Source organism: Salvelinus sp. IW2-2015, unplaced genomic scaffold, assembly GCF_002910315.2.
Source record: "Salvelinus sp. IW2-2015 unplaced genomic scaffold, ASM291031v2 Un_scaffold986, whole genome shotgun sequence".
Lineage (NCBI taxonomy): Eukaryota > Metazoa > Chordata > Actinopteri > Salmoniformes > Salmonidae > Salvelinus > Salvelinus sp. IW2-2015.
Window position 1 is genome coordinate 393,963 of NW_019942672.1, and position 6,372 is coordinate 400,334.

Below are 6,372 nucleotides of genomic sequence, written 5' to 3' on the forward strand. Positions count from 1 at the left end.
GATCCTAGCTATAGGGTTAGTTACTGTATAGGGATACACCTTCCGTCCTCCCCCCTCACCTCAGTCCTGCTGCTATAGATCCCAGCTATAGGGTTAGTTACTGTATAGGGATACACCCTCCATCCTCCCCATCACCTCAGTCCTGCTGCTATAGATATAGCTATAGGGTTAGTTACTGTATAGGGATACACCCTCCCTCTCCCCTCACTCAGTCCTGCTGCTATAGATCCTAGCTATAGGGTTAGTTACTGTATAGGGATACACTCTCCCGTCCTCCCCATCACCTCAGTCCTGCTGCTATAGATCCTAGCTATAGGGTTAGTTACTGTATAGGGATACACCCTCCCGTCCTCCCCATCACCTCAGTCCTGCTGCTAATAGATCCTAGCTATAGGGGTTAGTTACTGTATAGGGATACCCCTTCATGTCCGAGCAGTCATTCCTAATTGAAAGACAAAGTGCCTTGAATTTACTAGTGTCTTGAATTGACTAGTGCCTTGATTCATAATTTCAATTATGAATATCCTGAATTGTCTGGAAAAGGACCCCACCTTGCTGCAGTGTGTAGGCCTAAACAATGGACCCCACCTTGCTGCAGTGTGTAGGCCTAAACAATGGACCCCACCTTGCTGCAGTGTGTAGGCCTAAATAATGGACCCCACTTGCTGCAGTTGTTAGGCCTAAACATGGACCCCACCTTGCTGCAGTGTGTAGGCCTAAACAATGGACCCCACCTTGCTGCAGTGTTTAGGCCTAAACAATGGACCCCACCTTGCTGCAGGTTTAGGCTAAACAATGGACCCCACCTTGCTGCAGTGTGTAGGCCTAAATAGAAGATGACTGTTATTGTAGATAGATGGATAAAGTTCTCCAGAAATAGTAACACTGGGCTCCGTGGTGTGTGTCTCTCTGTATATGTTTGGTGTGTGTGGTGTCGTAGGAACCTCTCCTGTCATTGTCCAGGTCTGTGTTCTGTTCATGCTGACTTTGTTTAACGGTGAAACGGATCCGAAGTGAACACATCTAATGCTGCCCCTCCCCTCCGTCTTGATGAGTCCGTGCTCTCACCCTCCTCTTCCCAGAGTCCTCTCTGCTTGCCTGCAAGGGATCCCCCGGCCGTGGTCGGGGCCAGGCACTGGTGACATGTGGCAATGTGATATCTGTCGCCTCCTCTCTCCTTCCACCACACCAACAGACACGCTTTATAAATGGCTGCAAGGGTCACACTGTTCTCTGTGTGTTTTCACTCATCACAGCCCCAAGGCTCATTCCAGCCTGTTTTCTTAGTTTTTTAAATTTAGATGCTCGCTAGCGAGCCGAATGTCAGGGCGCAACATACATCCGTGGAAGAGAGAGGAGCGTCCGTGAAGAGGAGAGGGGCGTCCCGTGGAAGAGGAGAGGGGAGCGTCCCGTGGAAGAGGAGAGGGGAGCGTCCCGTGGAAGAGGAGAGGGGAGCGTCCCGTGGAAGAGGAAGGGGAGCGTCCCGTGGAAGAGGAGAGGGGAGCGTCCCGTGGAAGAGGAGAGGGAGCGTCCCGTGGAAGAGGAGAGGGGAGCGTCCCGTGGAAGAGGAGAAGGGAGCGCTGTTGAGTTTTGTCGCTAGCTGACTGGTCCAACATATGTCACTTCAGCTGCAGCAGCGTCAGGCTAACCCTGATGTGCCTTGGCAGACTACAGCTAACCCTGATGTGCCTTGGCAGACTACAGCTAACCCTGATGTGCCTTGGCAGACTAACAGCTAACCCTGATGTGCCTTGGCAGACTACAGCTAACCCTGATGTGCCTTGGCAGACTACAGCTAACCCTGATGTGCCTTGGCAGATACGTACTAGCCTAACTACAGCTACTGATGTGCCTTGGCAGACTACAGCTAACCGTGATGTGCCTTGGCAGACTACAGCTAACCCTGATGTGCCTTGGCAGACTACAGCTAACCCTGATGTGCCTTGGCAGACTACAGCTAACCCTGATGTGCTTGGCAGACTACAGCTAACCCTGATGTGCCTTGGCAGACTACAGCTAACCCTGATGTGCCTTGGCAGACTACAGCTAACCCTGATGTGCCTTGGCAGACTACAGCTAACCCTGATGTGCCTTGGCAGACTACAGCTAACCCTGATGTGCCTTGGCAGACTACAGCTAACCCTGATGTCCCTTGGCAGACTACAGCTAACCCTGATGTGCCTTGGCAGACTACAGCTAACCTGATGTGCCTTGGCAGACTAAGCTAACCCTGATGTGCCTTGCAGAACTACAGCTAACCCTGATGTGCCTTGGCAGACTACAGCTAACCCTGATGTGCCTTGGCAGACTACAGCTAACCGTGATGTGCCTTGGCAGACTACAGCTAACGTGATGTGCCTTGGCAGACTACAGCTAACCCTGATGTGCCATGGCAGACTACAGCTAACCCTGATGTGCCTTGGCAGACTAGTGGGGCACAGACACACTGTAATTAATGTATGGGCCTTGTTGGACTTAATAATGACCTAATAATAGCATGTGAAGGAGGGATGAACCATCCAAGAAAAGTCTAATTTAATACCTTGCTTTAGTGCAAGGCTTTCCCCTCTGTAAATCTGCATAAATAACTAAGTTCAATGCTGTTTTTGTGGACAGGAAATGTTCATGAGATGGGATGCTGCTTCATCACACAAACGAGTGTAACCCTCTAGCTGTTCCACATGCTGTCTACTGTCTACTGTCTACTGTCACTGTCTGCTGTTACTGTCTGCTGTCTACTGTCTGCTGTCTACTGTCTACTGCTGCGTTAACGCAATCATTACTGAAAGGGTAATTCATCACACAAACGAGTGTAACCCTCTACCTGTTCCACATGCTGTCTGCTGTCTGCTGTTTACTGTCTACTGTCTACTGTCTGCTGTCTACTGTCTGCTGTCTACTGTCTACTGCTGCGTTAACTCAATCATTACTGAAAGGGTAATTCATCACACAAACGAGTGTAACCCTCTACCTGTTCACCATGCTGTCTGACTGTCTGCCTGTCTGCTGTCTGCTGTTTACTGTCTGCTGTCCTGTCTACTGTCTGCTGTCTACTGTCTGCTGTCTACTGTCTGCTGTCTGCTGTTTACTGTCTGCTGTTTACTGTCTACTGTCTACTGCTGCGTTAACGCAATCATTACTGAACGGGTAATCTGTCATGGACAGACACACGTAACATAGGATGGTACCCCTCAGAGCCTGGTTCCTCTCTAGGTTTCTTCCTAGGTTCTGGCCTTTCTAGGGAGTTTTTCCTAGCCACCGTGCTTCTACACCTGCATTGCTTGCTGTTTGGGGTTTTAGGCTGGGTTTCAGCTTTCAGCTATTCTCATGTTCTGAGCAAGGAACTTAAACGTTAGCTTTTTTACATGGCACATATTGCACTTTTACTTTCTTCTCCAACACTGTGTTTTTGCATTATTTAAACCAAATTGAGCATGTTTCATTATTTATTTGAGACTAATAAATAGATTATATTAAGTTAAAATGAAAGTTTTCATTGTTCATTCAGTATTGTTGTAATTTTCATTATTACAAATAGATATATCTATCTATCTATATATACACACATATTATACATTTTAAAAAATCGGCCGATTAATCGGTATCGGCTTTTTTTGGTCCTCCAATAATCGGTATCGGCTTTTTTTGGGTCCTCCAATAATCGGTATCAGTATCGGCGTTGAAAAATCCTAATCGGTCGATTCTCTAGTCTTAACGAGGATCCCATATGCAGATTTTTTCGTCACTGATCATGTGGATAAATCATGGGTTTGCAGGTGTTTTGCATCGTTGAATTTTGGAAGGGGAAGGGACATTTAGCCCATGCTTTGGCTACCAGTTTCCGTTTAGGGGGGTGGAGACTTCACTAGTCTGGTTAGTATCTTGCCTCATACATCTCTCCCCAGAAACTAATCCAGTGTTTGACGCAATTGTACACGATTTTTGTTCTGGGTTTCTGAGATTACTGCAAGGGAAAACATAATTGTGGCGCTTGTGACTGTGTTCTCTGTGTTGGCTTTCAGAAGCCGCTCCAGCCGGACATGGGCCACAGCTCTCTGGCTAACTTCCTGATTGAGAAGAAGATTGGGCGGGGCCAGTTCAGTGAGGTGTACCGGGCCAGGTACCTGATGGACAACACCTCCATGGCCCTTAAGAAGGTTCAGGTGAGATATATGCGCGCGCATACACACCTACTGTCTCTTGATTGGAGGATTTCACTAAACAGAGAACATCCCTGGTCATCCCTTACTGTCTCTGATCTGGAGGATTCACTAAAACAGTAGAACATCCTGGTCATCCCTACTGTCTCTGATCTGGAGGATTCCACTAAACAGAGAACATCCCGGTCATCCCTACTGTCTCTGATCTGGAGATTCACGTAAACAGAGAACATCCCTGGTCATCCCTCTGCCTCTGATCTCCTAAACACTGCTTCGTTTTTTAATTATTGTTCCTCAGAGTTGTAGCATGCCCCTTGCTACTCGGTAAATAATAAAACTTAGAAAAATGTGGTCTGCTTTGCTTAAAAATAAGGAATTTAGAAATGATTTATACTGCGTACTTTCGATATTTAAGTATATTTAAAACCAAAAATTTTTACTACAAGTTAGTATTTTTACTGGGTTACTTTCACTTTTTAGTAATATCTTTACTTGTACTCAAGTATGACAACTGGGTACTTTTTCCACCACTGGTTGTCAGTAGACTGAACTCAATGACCCTCGATCTTGTGGTGTTCCCGAAACGGGGCAGCAAAGTGTGGTGGCAGAAAGAGCTAGCTAGCTAGCTAGCTAGCTAGCTGGCTGTCTGTCTGTCTGTCTGTCTGTCTGTCTGTGTCTGTCTGTGTCTGTCTGTCTGTCTGTCTGTCTGTCTGTCTGTCTGTGTGTCTGTGTGTCTGTGTGTCTGTGTGTTCTTGTGTCTGTGTGTCTGTGTGTCTGTGTCTGTGTGGCTGGCTGGCTGGCTGGCTGGCTGGCTGGCTGGCTGGCTGGCTGGCTGGCTGGCTGGCTGCCAAGAACACTTATCAACACGGCGGTGAATCAACATATGATCAGCATATGAATTAGCATATGGTGGAATTAACATAGAACCGTGTGTTGAACAGTTGCCATGACGGTGGAAATGACGAGTGTTGCAGGCACCACCATGTTAGTTTCTGGAGACAACATTCTGCAGTCTACAGAGAGAGAGGGGTATCAGTAAGGAAGACTGTAACACACACAGACAGTCACCTCCAGAACCCAAATACATTGTACGTTTGGTGTGGGTTTGTTTGCGTTTGGTAGTGCTGAGCGACTAGTGCTTTTCTAGATTGGTTCGGTTTTCGGTTCGATTATATAAAAAAATGATCACGGTTTTGATTAATAAAAAAAGAATATACATTAAATGTATGATGAAATAAACAACATTAAAATAATTTGATATTTTGAATGGAAATTCCAAAAAGCCAAAAATAGTGAACATTCATTGCCAAAACATCGAAAATATTCTGTTGCCTCTGTCAGACCACACTGGTAGAAATGACTCTGAAATAATATCATACTTTAGTTGTTTATTACTTTTGATTTTTTTTGTGACTTTTAAGTCCTCATCACATTTGTGCTCAGGGCACTAGCAGCCAGACAACGCCTCTCCCTGTCCTCCCCACCGTACTGTGTTGAGTTCTCCCATTTAGCTAGGCTCCTACGTAGGGGAAGGGGGATACCTAGTCAGTTGTACAACTGAATGCATTCAACTGAAATGTATCTTCCACATTTAACCCCTCTGAGTCAGAGAGGTGCGGGGGGGGGTGGGGGGCTGCCATAATCAACATACATGTCTTCGGCGGGTTAACTGCCTTGCTCGGGGGCAGCTCGGAGATTCGATCCAGCAACCTTTCGGTTACTGGCCCAACGCTCTACCACTAGGAGCTGTCAGACCAAAATCCTTTTACTAGTTCGTCAAAGAAGATAAGGCATATTGTATCTCTCGCCGTTGGTGTGTGTACATTCCTCTCTCATGTGGTCTGTGTGGTATGTGTGTATCTAACCTAACAGGAGTAAAAGTTTATCTATCTCTGCCTGAGCTGAAAAAAACTGGCGCAATGGATTATGGCCATTTTAGTTAATTACCACGTTTCCGCACTGAACAACTCCCTTCAGTCCAGCGTCCCACAGTTTTAGAGTTGATTTCGCCGTGAATGTTTAGATTTCTCTCTAGAGAAAAAAAAAAACGAACTAAAGGGAGGATTCAAGTAATTGAACCGAGGTTAGTCAATTAGTTGTTTACTGGTAGTTAATCAACACTATTTGATGTGTGTGTTGTGTGTGTGTGTGGTGTGTGTGTGTGTGTGTGTGTGTGTGTGTGTGTGTGTGTGTGTGTGTGTGTGTGTGTGTG

The 6,372-nt window shown here is 46.4% G+C and overlaps 1 long non-coding RNA gene across 1 annotated transcript in view; it reads left to right on the top strand.

Annotated features, from left to right (window-relative positions):
* Window positions 1-4,163, top strand: part of LOC112069321 (uncharacterized) — a 119,000-nt gene extending 114,837 nt beyond the window's left edge. Inside the window, exon 3 of the long non-coding RNA XR_002893720.2 lies at window positions 4,023-4,163. This is a non-coding gene — a long non-coding RNA (uncharacterized lncRNA). The remainder of the gene's footprint in view (window positions 1-4,022) is intronic.
* The last annotated feature ends 2,209 nt before the right edge of the window (window positions 4,164-6,372 follow it).